The sequence below is a fragment of the Pteropus vampyrus genome, unplaced genomic scaffold (assembly GCF_000151845.1).
Source record: "Pteropus vampyrus isolate Shadow unplaced genomic scaffold, Pvam_2.0 Scaffold81, whole genome shotgun sequence".
Taxonomy (NCBI): Eukaryota; Metazoa; Chordata; class Mammalia; order Chiroptera; family Pteropodidae; genus Pteropus; species Pteropus vampyrus.
In genome coordinates this window covers 734,286-751,330 of record NW_011888862.1, presented here as the reverse complement: position 1 = coordinate 751,330, position 17,045 = coordinate 734,286, and the positions used below count along the sequence as shown (strand labels likewise).

Below are 17,045 nucleotides of genomic sequence, written 5' to 3'. Positions count from 1 at the left end.
GTCTTTTGGGTAGGAACCCATGGGGTTGGGGAGGTGGAATAGTGTCATGTTCTGAAGACTCAATCAACTATGCATGCTGTCCTACTGGTCTACCTGAAAGTACGGAGCCCGTTTCTGTCCTTTGACTCTCTTGTCTTAAATGGAGAAGAAGGAACAAGTCTTTCTTGTAGAAGAATTACAATTAAAAGTAACAAGAATGATGGAAATAGAAAATAGAATTTTTAAATAAAATAAAATAGAATTAGAAACCCACAGTGATAATTATCTCGGACAAAATCCACCAATGGTTGTTAAAAAGAGCAGATAATAGTCTAAGAAGAAATAGGATATTTGCTTAAATAGTATCTATCCCAAGATACTTAGTCATTACAAAGGGAAAAATAGTAAGTTTATAGTGGACAATTCTGGCAGATACCACCTTAGCCAGGTGATCAAATTGCACATCGCCAATAATACCTATGGACACCATGTACTCCCAGATATGATACACTGAGAAGGGCTCATCACTTCTGCAGTATTCTTGCTCCAAATACATAACCTCAGTCTAATCATGAGAAAACAGCATACAAACCCGAGTTGAGGCGCATTCTACAAAACAAGCAATCAGTACTCTTCAAAAGTATCAAGGTCTGGAAAGAAAGAACTCTCACAGATCAGAAGAGACTAAGGAGACACGACAATTTAATGCAATATGGGATCCTGGTAGAACCCTGGGGGAAGAAAAAGGTCATTAGTGGGAAAACTGGTGAAATCTGAGTAAGTTCTGTACTTTTGCTAATAGTATTATGCTAAAGTTAATTTCTTAGTTTTTATAAAAATGTCTATGGTTACATAGGATGTTAAGGATAAGGGAAGCTAAGTAGAGGGTATATGGGATCTCTCTGTAGTATCTTTGAAACTCTTCTATAAGTCTATAGTTATCTCCAAAAGAAAAGATGAACTGTTAAAAAGAAATTTCATCTTCGTTCCTGAAGGATGTCTTGTAGAAATCATGTTAACAAGACCAGCTCCAGAAGTTCCCTTTTAATCTTTTTTTACTTCCCAATACCTCTACCATTTTAGCTAATTCTCCAATTAAAGGATTCTCAAGTTAGACAGAATGATTAATTAGTTCCATAACCTGCGCTGTGATTGCTTAAAGTGTCCCATGCTCAATAGCCAGTTATGAGATTTCTTTTTAGCAAGGTTCATACATTTTCCTCAGAGAGTTCATTCTAAGCAGACTCAGGATCAAGGGAGTAGGGGACCAAATGGAAATTGAAATATATTGAGAAACCACATCACCAGTCAGAAAAATTCTTGATGATGTTCGGGGAGATATTTCATGTCACGTACAGAAAGCCTAAAGAGCTATTTTACACTGTAGGAAGTACTGGAAGGTAGAGTAGAATGATCGTATCTTCTAGAGAAGAGTCTCTGGATCAAACCACATTGGGGCTTTTGGGACAGATTTCCTGTTCTCCACTGTGCCTATTTTCAAAGGAAATTATTTGTTTATTTTTAGGCATCATTATTGACATCCCTTCCTTCCTCATTCTGTATGTATGTGGGCTCCTCCCCTGTCTAGAGCGCCATGCTAGTCATTACCTCCTGGGATTTCATGCAGTTCCATCTCTAGCTCTGTCAGTAGATGAACCTGAGGTTTGGAGCTGCCATTCTGCTCAGAGAACTGGATTTCCAAATTTCTTAGATGTTTAAAAAATGTGGATTTTGATTCAGTAGATTTTGTTTAGGATCCTGGTATTTCAGAGAGGGAGGGAGGGAGGGAGGGAGGGAGAGAGAGAGAGAGAGAGAGAGAGAGAGAGAGAGAGAGAGAGAGAGAGAAAATTATAATGTGCAGCCAGGTTTGAATTTTTCAAGGATACTTGATCATAAGACTCACCAGAGAAGCATTTCAAAACACATGGGATGGTACAACCCAAGAATCATCACCCTAAGTACCATGGGTGATTATTAGAATCCTAAAGTTTGGAAAACACTGATCAAGAGACAAATTGGAATGCAGGCTTAAATAACTGTGGAAAGTGTGATACAAATGTAGATTTTGTCATCTTTTAGTGTATCCACCAATGATATGTTTGCATAACATATTTTCAGGACAAGTGATGGCCTTGATTGAAAACAGTACCACATTCCTCTTATGAAGAATTGGACTCTTCTGAGCTTATAGAGGCAGGAGGAGCCAATATAAAAAGTGGTATAAGAGTAAGGAGGCACCTTCCCAACCAGCGAAATCATCACGATCAACCCTGGGGATCAGGGCACTGATATGTTATAGCTACCCTTGCTTGATATGCCGACCATCTAAGTGGAGAAGTGATTGTGTTCTCATGAGATTATGACCCCGCTTTCCAGGGTAAAATCAGTAGATTTTAAGTAGTTCCTCTAAGACAGAATGTCCCAAAGTGCCTATCATAGAGCGTTAGTTCTGTCGATGGTCATAGTTCTGTGAAAGAGGTAATTTCATGGAAAAGAAGTTGTGTGAACAAGTGATTAGAGAAATATGGCATTTTATATTCATCTCTTAGAGATCCATAGCACACATAGCACACATTAAGACCGATAAATCCTGCATGTCTGGTTAGCATTGTTCATTCCAAGATTTTTTTAGTTATCTTTAATATAGAAATGTTTTTTGTTTTTTGTTTTTTTTTTAATAGGGCTACCTATTCGCATCTGAAGAAACTGCTCCTTGGAGAAATCTTGAGGATTTCTAAGGTATGAATATTTTACTGACATCTAGGAGAATTATTTTTGAGGACTAATACAGATGACAAGGAACAAGCATTTAGTCTGTTCAAAGATAAAAAAAAATAGGTCACAGAAAAAATGCGTTTGTTTAATAACTGATGAAAACAATAACTGGTGGAAATAACCACATGGAAAAAAGAAAAGAAATTCTTTGTTCTACATTCTGTTCACACTGTGGGATTTAAGGAATCAAACAAGTATGGAACCCTAACTTCTAAGTCAAGCCACAGGCGTGTGTTGAATTCTACTGGTTACTCTTTGCTCTGTTAGTTGCTGTGGATACTACAAAGGGATTTGGGACACAGAGCTTATAACAGATTTGTGATATTAATAGTGGGTGTTTATTGAGTCGCCGGTATGTATCAGGGTCCAGTCTAGTCCTTTACGTATATATCTTGCTTATTCCCCATGATAGCCACATAAGGTAAGTACTGATATTATGTCCATGTTTTCTGAGGTCTGGTTCAAGAACTTATTCTAAGTCACACCAATAGTAGTGAAGCTGGCATCTAAGGCTTGGAGGTTTCACTCCAGAAACTCTAAACTTGAACATTATAGTACACAGCCTGCAAACTGGACGCGTGCATCCTAACTAGGCATGCAGAAGAAAGGATTACTAGGCTTAGGGGCTCATTTAAAAATTTCCCACTTGCTGTGGCCTTAATTTAAAATCTCAGCTTTGTTCAACTTTAAGTATATGTTTTAAAATTTATATTTTAAGTTATTTAAAAATATGTAAATACACTATATATATGTATGTATAGAGTCTGTATTATTAGTTTAATCAACATATACATAATACATACCATCGATATACATCTAGTGTATCCCATATATTTGCTTTAACGTTCCTGTCTCTTCAAGAAACCTCCTATCCCTTGATTTTATAGGAACTTTGTGTTTGGGAGAAAGCTTGGCCAGGTTCGTTTTGACCGTCCTACTTTGGTGGCAGGCCACATGTGAAATTTCAGCCTTGTCTGAGCTCTGCACATGGGCGGATTTCAGAGTCTGTCGTTATTTCCCAGGAACATGGAATTAAAGGCCTTTCCTTGTGTTTGTTGGCAACTTTTGGCCCCTCGGTCATGCTGAGACACTGTAAGCCTGAAGCGCCCCCGCCGGGCCGCCAGGAGTTTGAGTCCAGCATGCCAGCTAGCATTTCAGGCAAACCCTACTTTTTCACTTTGTTTGGGTTGAATTTGGTCTTCTCCTGTCCCTTTGGGCTTCTATCTTTGGATATTTATTTATGCTTCTGTCGTTTTAGAATGCAGGCTTTCTTGTTCGATGGGATCCTTTGAAAATGTTAAGTTGACCATGAAGACGACAAAATACTCCTATTGAATTATCTTTCCTTGTTTCGTCTTATTCCCTGCAGTTTCTTGGTGGGGGGCTAGGGCAAGACTTGCTACTGACTGGGTGCCAAGCTGTTCACCATATCACGTCTGTTGAATGTACACATGGCGAGAGCTCATGTTCAGGGACCAGGGGGCGTCCTTAGATAAGCCTCTTCCTTTCCAAATCCCTTCTAGGATGACTTTCCCATTTCCTGTCCTGCTGATCAGGGATTTGAAGTTTGGAGTGTCTTTGATGTTTTCTCCTGGCCATGCCAAAGCCTCCCCAGGAGACAATAGGCTCTCTCAAGCCTATGCAAATGGATTTTTAAGTCAGTGTGTCTGCCAAGCTGTTGTGTTTCTTTGCTCTCCCTTTGATGTCCATCCAGCATAGTGCCTTGTATGCCTCACCCAGTGCCCAGCGTGGAGCAAGTCCTCATTACCATTGGCTTGGTATGGAAATCAGAAAAAAAATTTCTAGACCTCCCCTCTAGCCATCTCAAGATTATTTCCTTCTTCCCATTCCATCTCCTTCCCTCTCCCCTCTACCGTACAGACATTTGCCAGGTATGAAGTAATTTCAATAAATTGAAATAAAACAAATAAGTAAAACCAAGAAGAGATAAGAGCATGGTTCCTTTAAATAAAAGACCGCAGAATTGAAATAAATTTAACTGTCATTTTACTCATATACTGAGAACCTGTTTTTTTCAAGGCTTCAGATCTTTCAGCAAGGCTCTGGACTCATCCAGTAAGCCCAGTTTAAATATATTCTGTTCTCGTTCTTTCCGAGGTGTGAGAAGGGTATTTATGGAGGGACTGATCCAAAAATGAGGTGTTAACAAATCAGACAATCCCTTTCACACCTATTGACACATATGTGGAAATCTACTGACAACTTTCACCCCATTCATTTTATTTTATGCTCACTAGTTGGTTTCCAAATGAAATATTTTTTCATGAAGAAAATAGTGAAATAAAACACAAGGCATGTGACTATAAAACATGCTATGTTAAATTTAGTTTGGATAAGGCACTGATGTTATTAAAGATATATGTGTATGTACAGATGCTCCTCGCCTTATGATTGAAGTTATGTCCCAATAAACCAATTATAAGTTGAAGATGTTGTAAGTTGGCAATGCATTTAATACTACTCTGTAAAGTATCAGTCATTTACCCTCATGACTGTGTGGCTGACTGGGAGCTGTAGCTCGCTGCCATTGCCAAGCATCACGAGAGAGCATTGTATTACTAGCCTGGGAAAGGTTGAAATTCAAAATTTGAGTCTACGGCCATGCTACCCTGAACAAGCCCGATCCCGTCTGATCTCGGAAGCTAAGCAGGGTCGGGCCTGGTTAGTACTTGAATGGGAGACCGCCTAGGAAGACCAGGTGCTGTAGGCATAAAAAAATTAAAAAAAAAAATTAAGGGATCGTAAGCTCTGACAAGGTCCTTGCAATCTGTGAGGTCAACCAAGGGTTGCTGTGCCTAAAAAAAAAAAAAAATTTGAAGTACCACTGCTACTGAATACATATCACTTTCATCCCATCATAAAATTAAAAAATCATAAGTTGAACCGTCGTAAGTCAGACTCCATCTGTACTTCAATTCCTGGACTTACAGTCATCAGAGTGTGTCAATATAACTCCCTGGGAGGGATTATAAAGAAGGATGTTGAGACCCGGAAAGGTTAAGGGACTTGAGTCCAGGGTCATTCACTGAGTCATGTTTTCTCTCAACACTTTCCATACGCATTCTCTTCTCTTCCCTCCTGACTGTTGATTCTGGCTCTGCTCCTTCTGGGAATCTCTGATATTCTTCTTCCTTTTCAACTCGAATTGTTTTACCTGGTGCATGTCCTTCTTTTATATTTGATGTTTCCTCCAACGATTCCAACAGATGCTGCTCCTCTTTCCTTCCTACTTCCTTAAGGTTGTAACAAATGTGCCTATTTGTGCTTAAGTCTCTGCTGTCTTGCTCATCTTGGTTGATATCTAAAATAAATGACTTGCCAATTGTAGATTATTAAAACTAGTCTAGTGTTGGCAGACTCTAGCCTCGGGAGTATTTCCCAGGAGACTGGTCAGGCTCTATAGAGCCATAAGATTGGTAGCATCTGTTGCTTCGAATGATAATAAATAATGCAAGGGGAGAGGCAGTGTTTAGGTGACTAAGGGCAGCAAGACTAGTTCTGTTTGCTCTTTATTAGCTCTGGAATGGAGAGGAGCAGAGGCTCAGACAATCCAGATACCTAAACATGATATTTGCATGTGGCTTCAGAGTGCTTCCTTCGCCGTGAATTTTGAATGTGAGCTCTTTGATCTTCCAAACATTCATACTTCAAACACCAGGGGTGTTTATAAACACTGGACCGAGGCACTGGACAAGTTGTCCAGATTACTTCTCCCGAAATCCTTCCTCTAAACCTCATTTGCTGAAATGGTCTATATCTCCTTCTCTCCCGCTTCGTGTAACCCAAACCGTTCTGGTTGAGATAACGTGTTTGCATGGTTCAACCTGTCTTCCACGTGTGAAGAGAGAATCATCATTAGATGTGTCAGCTCAGCATTTCTGCTCTTCTGTGCTTCCTCCTTTCAGGGAGGTCATCGCTCAGAAAGTCCTGCCAAAGTAGTAATGTTCAATACAGAGTGTGGTCTCTGGCAATGTCTTTCTTTCACGATTTTGGCCAATTATGTTCTCAGAAGGAAATAAACGCATCAGTACATTAATAAATTCAAAAATATACACTATACAATATACAAATTCATAAAATTTTTTCTTTATTTATGTATTCATTTATTTATTTAAAAGAAAATCTACTTCTTGCTAGTGAAAGGAAGGTTTGTCTGTGATAAGAATCAGGGAAAATAAGAAAGTTAAAGAAACCGGGAGACCAAATGTCCAAACAACAAAGAGTGTTGCCCTAAACACACAATTTTTCTAATTTTGTTTAAGTATTTATGGAAGTTTTATAATGTGCCTTGTACTGTCCTAGGTATACTGGGGTCAAAAATATACAAGAGATTATCTTTGCAAACAGAGGCCTTACTTTTTTAAAAAACAGAAACTTTGCATCGGGCACCCAGATGGCATTCAAAAAAGAGCGTGCAGTCAGAAAGAATATGCATTCAAATTCTGTTGGTCATTAGAAATGGAGGAAAATGCTTCATTTTCACTTAATGCCAGAACCAATATAAATTTAGAAATATTTGCTCATGAGAAATACCTCAGAGTTTTCTTAGCAATGTGTCCCAGTCAGTAAAACTTATACTAATTTACCATCCTATCTTTGCCTAGAATATAATAGTAAATAGAGAGCAAGAGAAGGAAAAAGAAAATTAGTAAAACGGTAGGGGCCATTGATTCATTTAAGAAATTTACTTCTACTCAACCGTGCCTAAAGTTTATTATAAAATATTAGATGAAATTACAGTCTCTTTTGGGATCATCCAGAATATGGTCAGAAGACAAATTGGAAGACCAACCAAGCCTGCCTTACAGGTACTTGATACCACTGGAATTAAATTGCTGTCACACCCTGAATGCAGCCTAGTGTTGAATGAAACTGTAAACATTCGAGTTTCTTAGACGCAAATGTGCTAAGCTTGAACATAGTCTTCTGTACAGAGATTTTAGATTACATTGCATTATATGTTATGGCGCAATAGACAGCCCCTCCTATACCCACAAACATCTGCTGATTCTTTCTCTATATCAGTTCCTCCAGGCCTCCTAAGATTTGGCTGCTACCAGCGGGTCTGTCTAGCTGTTGCATAAACAGCCTGTGGTTGATAACAGAAAGGAATACTTTTCCTTTGGGCTCGGACAGTATGAATGGCTGTGTTAAGCAGCTCATGACTATAACCCTAGAAATGTTGGAAGGTGATGACACATAGGACTCAAACTGAAAACCAATTGGCTGCTCTTGCATCCGGTTGTCTCTGGTTTTACTTGACATGTAAGAATGGGTAGAAGATTACAGACAATGGGATTCTACCGATTTGCATAACAGCCTTGTTTAGTTAGGTAGGCTGTGAATTGGACATGTTGTGTGCTCAAGGGTGAATGGATCTCTGAGTGTGAGGTTTAACAGAGCATAATGTATATGGATAAGTTCTCCAGTTCTCTACTAGAAGCCTGATTGTGCTGTCCTGTGTGCTTATAAAGGCACTCCGTTAGCCATAGTTTGGAAGGCGAGCTTTTCTGCTGCTTGTATATGTCTGAAACTGAAGACAGAAAGCCAGAAAGAAATTTGAGATTGCAGAGACCCTTTCTTACTGACAGGAAGGGGCATATGCTCATTATTTTCATGTAGCTAAGAAATGCAAATTAAACTTAAATTTACATGTTATTTAACCTAAATTCCTATGACAACTCATAATGGGTTAATTAAATTTGCCCAGGTGCTTAAATGCACTACTGGGCATATTTTTTGTACTTCTGTTTATCACTCTCCAGAAAAACAACTGAAGAAGACGGGAGGCGTCATTAGCATTTCTTGAATATTTAATATGTGATAGACCGGTGCTTTCCAAAAACAAATTCTAAATAAAATTTTAGCGAATTTTAGCGAATCAAATCCAACAATATATAAACAAGATAATACATCATGACCATATGAGATTAATCTCAGGAATACAGGTTGGCATAAAACAAGAAAATCAATCAATATAATTCACTATATTAACAAACTATAAAAGAAAAAAACTATGTGGTAATCTTAATGTATATAGAAAAAACATTCGTCAAAATCCAACATCCATTTCTGACAAAACCTCTCAGCAAACAGGAATAGAATGGAACTTCCTCAACCTGATAACCAAAAACCAAATCTAATATCATACTTATGGTGAAAGACAAAGCTTTCTCTCTAAAGTCTGAAACAAGACTGAGATGTCTATTTTCATTACCTCTAGATAGCATTGTACTTGAGATTCTAGACAGAGAAATTAGTCAAGGAAAAGAAGTAACGATTGGAAAAGAAATAGTAAAACTCTGTATTTGCAGATGACATTATGGCCCATGTAGAAAATCCGATGGACCTAGAAAAAAGCTAGAACAAAGGTGGGCTAACACTACCAAATTTCAAAAATTATTATTAAGCTACTGTAATCAAAACAGTATGGTACTGACATAAAGATAGACACAGATATCAATGGCATAAAGAATCTAGTAATAGACCTACGTATGTATGGATGACTGAATTTTGACATAGGTGCAAAAAATTTCAGTAGAGAAAGCATAGACTTCTCAAAAAAAAGGTGACAGAACAATTGGATGTCCATATACAAAAAAATTAACTTCGATCTGTATGTCATACCACATACACACTATATTTGATCTATAATCAAAACAAAAAGCCTAAAACTATAAACCTTCTATAAGAAAACGTTAGAAAAACTTTTGTTTTAGATTAGAAAAAGAGTCCTTATATACAATACCAAAATATGATCTATAAATAATACACTGATAATTGGACTTCATCAAATTTTAAAAAATCTACTCTTTGAAAGTCACTTAACAGCGAGAATCAAAACAGAGAATCAAAAGACAAGCACTGACTGAGATAAAATATTTGCAAATCATATACCTGATAAAGGACTTATATCCAGAATATATAAACAACTCTCAAAACTTAATAATAAGAAAACCGGCCACCCAATAAAAAATTGGCAAAATTTTTGATAAGTAAGATGCTCTTCTCCATGATTAATTTCAGAGACCCAGGATCCTTCCATGGTGTAGATTTGTCATCTTCAGCAATTGTTAAAGAGAGGAAAAGAGCATGGAGGATCCATGAATTGGGAATTTTATGAGCCAGTCCTGGTGGAGTGTGGTGGACATCACTCCTGCCCACATTTTATTCGCCACAACTCAGTCATGGAATCACATGGAATCGCTCGACAAAAGAGGGAGATGGGTTTAGCAAACAGCTAGTTAATCTCTTCCACATTCCACATCATTCGAATTATCAACTATCGCTAGATGCTTACAGGTGGTTTTACGGCAAATAAGAGAATATTCTACAGTAAATCCTAAATGTATAAAATCAGTACCACAATGCCATTGGTTTGACCGTCAATTTAGCTCTTTTTCCCTTCCTTTTTTATTCATGATTTCATGGCAGTAAACAAATATTCTGTCTCGTTGGATACAGTTATGGAGATGTCTATTTTTTTAATCTGTAAATATGAGAATTGTGGTTCTTGATCCTTAATCATGCATCGTATGCATAGTGGGGTTTGAAAAAAATGTTATTTTTTATCCCGAACGACAGTTCCTTTTAGGAAGGAAAACTATAGACCACTTGAGTGGGTGATAGCCCAATGACATGGTTTGTAAAAAGGGAAGTTAACAAGAATCTGGGCGGGGGGGCGTGTAGCAAATATTGAGTGCAGAGTAAAGATCAAAGAAATGAGGCGAGGCTGGGAATGTGAAAGATGTGGCAAGAGGTTGGGACCTATGGAAAAAGAGTTTACGGGAATTCTGAGATGTGAGTGTGAACAAAAGATTTTAAGGATGAGGATGCTGAAGATTGTTTTATATCATTTGGTGTGCCACGGGGTAAACACCATCTTTTGCGTCCAACTTTCAATAAAAAACCTACTATACACAGAGCCTTAAGTCACTGGTACTTTTAGTGGTATCTACCATAAGGCAATAAGAAGAACTATGTGTTAATTCAGGTCCTCTAAGAAGCAGATATACCAATGGAGAAAATGCCAATGAAAGATAAGGGGGAGAGACAATAGGAGTAGGCCAGGAGAGCCTTTACCCTCTAATACCAGCGAGGGGCGAGAAGGAAGGAAGGAAGATTGAGACAGAAGCCTCCTAGGCTGCAGTGCAGCTCTGACCATTGTGGCCTGGCTGATGGGAGCCCCTGAGCAAAGCTTGCACATTCGAAAATCCACATCAAACAGAGGCCTGGATCTAGTCCCCTTTCATGCTCAGTCTTTGGTTTGGAGCAGCTCTGAGGCAGCATAGCCTTGGCATAACCGCCATGGCAGATCTATAGGTACAGCAGCCGGCAGCTGTCTGCTAACCACACTCTTGGTAGTAGATTGTCTTGAAGGGAGATCTTAGTGGTGCAACCCCCCTGACCACTAACGAGGGTAAGCTAGAAGGGTGAGGTGGTCCAGACACTAACTCATCAGAAGCAGGAACTGGAGTCAGAAACAATGAGAACTGCAAGCCCCACCCACCCCCGTGAATCACGGGAGGGTCTCTACTGCAGTCAGGATGAAGATATGACCAATTCAATGAGAATCAAAAGGAAAGACATGGTTGGGCTGACATCCAAGTTACACCCTGACTCTTCTTATAGAGCAACATGGGGAAAGTTCAGCCAGGTCCTCTCATCGCTCGTCTGTGCATATTGTTTAGCAGTGCCATCAACTAAAAAGTAGATGGAAAAGTTCTCAACCCAAACACTTCCTACAAAACGAACAACTGTGAAGGAGGAATTGACAGGCGTCTAGTTGTTTTCAAAGTACGTAATATTTAATCTGTGCGTGTAAATACTCCTTTTCAGAGATCTTTGTTTCACACCAGATACATTTAGACATAGTCCCCAATTCTGGGCATTAGCTAAATGTGGATGACAGTGCCCGATACAAGTATCATGTTTTGAAAGTTGCCACCAGGATATTAGACACCGATGACTTATTCACATAAGATGGGCATTTCATTATCTTGGAAAATTCAATACTCATAACGATAAAAGAAATTACTTTCTAAATTGCTTTCTAAATATTATAATGCATTTTGATCCATACCATCAATGTCTCTTTTCCCCTCATAGCTAAACATTAAGCTGATATGCATCTTAGACTTGATATTTATCTCAGGGAGGGTTGTTTTTCTCTAATTGAATTTGTTTCTAGAATATATTGTGTTCATATCAATACCCTCATTACTCTGGAGACATTAAACTACAAAAAACACTCATTTTAAACTTTTAAAGCATTTAAGGTTTTACTGTGGTTTCAGAATTTTGTCTTCCATTTAGACAACTGTGAACATTTCCAGGAATGATCTCAGTTCCGGGCACATGAAGGACAGTCATGTGTTCCAATATCAAACCCAGATGGTGCAATTTGTAACATTCATGACAGGTTTCCCTGCTCCGGGCTGACCAACTCGTCGTGGTTTCCTAGGACTTTCCCGGGCACTGAAAGTCCCACATCTTGGGAACCTCCCAAATTCTGGGCAAATGGAATGATTAGTCACCCTACCCTACCCTTACCCTCAAAGAAAAGAAGAAAGTGCCATCAACAGGGTGGCCATTCTCGGCTGGCAAATTACAGTCTCGTTTACTTGCAAAGGTGGTGGGAAAGCAGGATCCCTATAGACATCTTTGATTGCTGTCACATCGTTTCAGACATTGAAGAATTACATGATATAGGGAATCTGGCAGGTTTATTTGTACTTATTGATTTATCAGAGTGTGTTCTTCTTAAAATTAAATACTGCACACATTAAAAAAAATACTGCTTATTTTCTAAAAGCAACGAAGGAATGGGAACGATTGTGTTTTTAACAGTCTACATATATATTTCCTGTTTGTCCTCTCTCTTGAGTTTGCTTTTATTCAGCTTCTAACTCCTTGGAGTTACCCTAAATGAAGTAATCTAATTAACAGTAAGCCGAACCATGCATGAGATTCTTGCTCTTTTTTTAACTTCAGTTTGTGTGTGTGTGTGTGTGCGTGTGTGCGTGTGTGTGTGAGTGCGCACACACACATATACCCGCACAAGTATATATTTCATGGCATATCTTGCAAATCAATATATCATAAGGGAGAAAATGTCAAAAGTGGTGGTTTATTCCTCAAAACGAATTCAGTCCAACTGAATTACTACATTTTACAATGTGACAAAGCCAATTGGGAATTTCCAGATGCAGAAGAGGTAAAAATGCCAACTTTATTAAAATGTAAGCCAAAGCAAAATCACAGTCTAAAATGGAAATGGGGTTGAGGAAGAGATTGATTTTGTTTGGCATGGACTGTAAAATTCTAATTTCATGTAGGTTAAAAAAATGAAATGCCCACCCTTATACAGCCATAGAGGGAAAGACAAGCCCACACTAACCAGATTGTCCATGGTTCTTACATTTGTATGTTAATAATAATTTAAATCGTTGATAACATTTTGGGGTTCAATTGATAATGGCATTGGCAGATTTCACAAACTGAATGAATTATTTTATTAGAGATTATCAAAAGAGAAATACAATTCGATCTTGGGAGACCAACTTGGACCTACCACATATCTATATGTATCCTACAGATGAAGTCATAGAGAAACCACGTTTTTAGAAAATATTGGAAGTATAAGTACAGCCCTTCCATAAACCAAAGAAAGCCAGTGTGTTTTCAGTACTTTAGGTATGATTTCTCTTAGAAAGATGAGCCACATATCTGTAACCTACCGATAAAGGCATAGGGGAGCTGCGTTTTCCAAAGATTGGAAGCGTGCATATGTAAGAAAGCCAGTCTTCTCTGCGACTACCACTGTGGTTTTCCCTTAGAATGGTGGCCTAAATATTGTGCATACCAATGGGCTGAGACAGTGTATAATCTGTAGGATTTAAAGTACTTTGATACATAGTAAAAAGATTGTGAGTTTTGGAGTAAGGTAGACCTGGGTTCAAATCTCAGAACAACTTATAATAGCAGTATATAAAACAGATCAAACATAGGTAATTGAGTGTAGAATAGCCCCTGGATCATAGAGCTGGTAAGGAACAAAACCAGCATTTAAATACAGGACATCTCACTTTAAAATACATTATATTATGGGTCTCAGGTCTCACTTTGATCCAGGCTCGCAACTAGGGATAGGACTCCAGATTTAGAATGTTACATTAATGTAGTAGGGCGCCTGCACCTAACTTATGTATGATTCAGCTTATTGTTTATCACGCATGCGTGGCAGATTGCCAGTATTGTTCTCTGACATATATAAAGCCCACGCGGTCCCCTAGCGCAGGAGCGCACGCTCCCCGCAATAGAGGTGGTACCTGCCTCTTCATTCTCATGTCGGCTCCTCGTGTGTTCTTTCAACTGGGCATCTCACCATTGAAATTTTCCCGTCTTGATCAGCTTGGCGCTGACAATTATAAAAAAACTAAAAATTTCTAACAAAAACCCTACCATAAACAAAGTTGAGAGACATGTGACAAATATGGCACATAAAAAGGTGGTTTTATTAAGATGTAAAGAGTTTTTATGAATCAATACGCCAACGACATATACAAGCAAGTCACAGAAAGGACAATGTATAGCTTTTAAGTAAATGAAGTTCCGACTTAAGCCATAATTAAGTACATGTATATTAAAACAACAAAATATTAAATATTAAAACCATGCCATATGTTGTGAGAAGTGTGGAGAAGCAGGCATTCTCCTTCACTAGGGGTATCAACTGGAGATCCCCTTTGGCATCGCTTAAATGAATGATAAGAATGTGAGGAATGTTAGCTGATATTCTGCAAATAAGAGACTACGTGGAGCACAATGGCTTAAATAAGTCCAGGTTTACTTTTCTGACATTATTTGAAGTTTGGATATAGATGGCTGCTGGTTCACAGGCTCTGGGTTGCCATTTGCTATGGTTCTCTTTGCCTTCCCTTCGTGGTGGCTGGCAGGATGCCTTCCTCAGCACCAGGAACCGTGTCTGCCGTCAAGTCAGTAGGGAGCAAGGAGGAAGCAAGGGAGTAGTGCAGACACATCTGTTCCTTTATTAGGTAAATAAAAGCTTACCTAGTTCGCTTCCAGCAGACTTTGCTTTATGCCGTACTGACTGGAACTGGGATATATTGAATACACAGAGCTGCAAGGGACAATGGGAAAGAGTTAGCTTAATGATGTGAGGCGAGGCAGAAGGAAGACAGGAGCAGTTGTTGGTTCAGACAACTAGCAGTCTCTGCTACACATTTGGAGAGCAATATTTATCAAAACGTGCATCGAGACTGACCAGATCAGGTGCTGGCGGGGATGCTCAAACTCTTACACACCATCTAGAGTATAAAATGGCACACCACTTTGCAAAACCATTTGGCAGTTTCTTATAAAGTTACACACACACCTAGAAATTCCACCCCTAGGTATTTCCCCAAGATAAATGTACACTTGCGCCCATGAAAGACATTTGAAAGAATATTCAAAGCAGCAATATTCATAACAGCTCCAAACTAGAAACAACTCAAATGTCTATCAAAGATGAATGAATAAACAAATTGTAGTATATCCATACAATAGAACACTGCTCATCGATTAAAAAAAAAAAAAGAACTATTCGCATACAAAACAACATGAATGAGTTTTTAAAACATTATTTTGAGCAATAGAAGTCAAGCACAAAAGCATGTATACTGTTTGATCCCATTTATAACTATGGTGGTAGAAAGCAATCAAGTGGTTGCCTGGAACCAGAGGTTAGGGAGGAAGTTTTCGCAAAGGCTTGTGAGGGAACATTTGCAGTAATGGGAATTGTATTAACCGTATTTCTATATCCAGTAAACTTGATGCTTTGACATCTGCCCTATATGCAGATCCAGTTATACGTAGTTCTGGACAGTCTGATTTGAGTCATCTCAAATACAAACCGACCAATCCAGAATCTACACTTGCTCTCTAGTAACTCTCCTCCTCTATGTCATCTCTCCTCCCCTATGTTTCCTGTGGAAATCAAAAGAAAGGTTGAGCCTACAGTTCCTCTCTCTCTTGCCCACCAACTTCGCTGTCCCATCTTTGGCGAGTCCCCTTATGGTGACTCGTGGTGTGATATGTGCTCCCTCTCTGGGCAACCGTGAGCATAATGAACGAGTCTATCAATAGCAGTCATCTCTTGATCCATTGGCCTTATCATATCTCAACAGTATTAAAGCTTTTTAGAACAGAAATGTTCTATATCTTAATTATGTTGGCAATAACACGGGTATACACAAACTGCACTCTCAAAAAGGGTGCGTTTGATTGTATATAAATAAAATTAACTAAAAATGAAAGAAAATATACATACTCTTTGTGTTAGCGACTGTATTGCTAGGACCTTATCCTTTAGGTATACTTGCACATGTATGCAAAGATAAAACAAAGTTTTCATAGCATCGTCTGCAATAGCCTTAAACTGAAAACAATATAAATATGTATCCTCTGGGGATTGTCTGTTAATGCAGCATAACCTGTGCTATCAGAACCGATATTCTACAGCATCTCATTATTTTGAGCTAGACCCACCTACAGCCCTCCACTTTGGCCGAATTCCAGTTTTGCACCATTAAGTCAAGTCCTAAATGTACAATGAAATATTATTTAGCCCTAGGAAAAAAAGCGGGTGCCTATATGGACCGAAAAGGAATAATGGCTAAGATAACATTGTTAAGTAAACAAAAGCAAGTTTAAAATCATTGTGCATGCTCTACTCCCATTTAAATTGACAAATATGGACAGGGGGTAGGTAGGTTTTATACATTGTATATGGCATATATTATCTGCATAGAACATGTAATAGTAACAAAAGTTGCTTCTGCGAAGGACTGGAACCTAGATGCCAGGGGTAAAAATGAAATGTAGCTTTCCCTGCATATCCTTTTATAAGGCTTAATTAGTTTTCATATTGTGTTAATGTATTCACGTTTTAATGAAAAGTGGCCAGTTATTTTATAAATGAGAACAAGTGAAAAAATAAAGCATTTAGAATTTGCAGAAGCACAAGTTTTCATTACCCCTTCAGGCCGATATAAGAATGATCCTTTTTCTTATTGGATTGGCTACTATTCTTAAATCGGTAAATAAATGTAGCAATTCCATGTTTCGCTGGGGCCAGATATCTCAATAGAGAATGGGGATCCAAACAGTTTAGCATGTAACAAACGTGAGAAAATAGAAAACAGATTCCAGCATGCTCTGGAGGTCTACAGTTCTCCCGACTGCTCCCTTAGAATGGAGTGCCTTTT

The 17,045-nt window shown here is 38.5% G+C and overlaps 1 protein-coding gene and 1 non-coding gene across 2 annotated transcripts in view; both read left to right on the top strand.

Annotated features, from left to right (window-relative positions):
- Nucleotides 1-17,045, top strand: part of MID1 (midline 1) — a 582,697-nt gene that overhangs the window by 190,720 nt on the left and 374,932 nt on the right. The window contains exon 5 of the mRNA XM_023532275.1: nucleotides 2,661-2,718. The gene's annotated coding sequence lies outside the window, so the exon portion shown is untranslated. The remainder of the gene's footprint in view (nucleotides 1-2,660; nucleotides 2,719-17,045) is intronic.
- On the top strand, nucleotides 5,367-5,485 carry LOC111741722. Its single transcript, XR_002781068.1, has one exon. It is a non-coding gene; the product is annotated as a 5S ribosomal RNA (ribosomal RNA).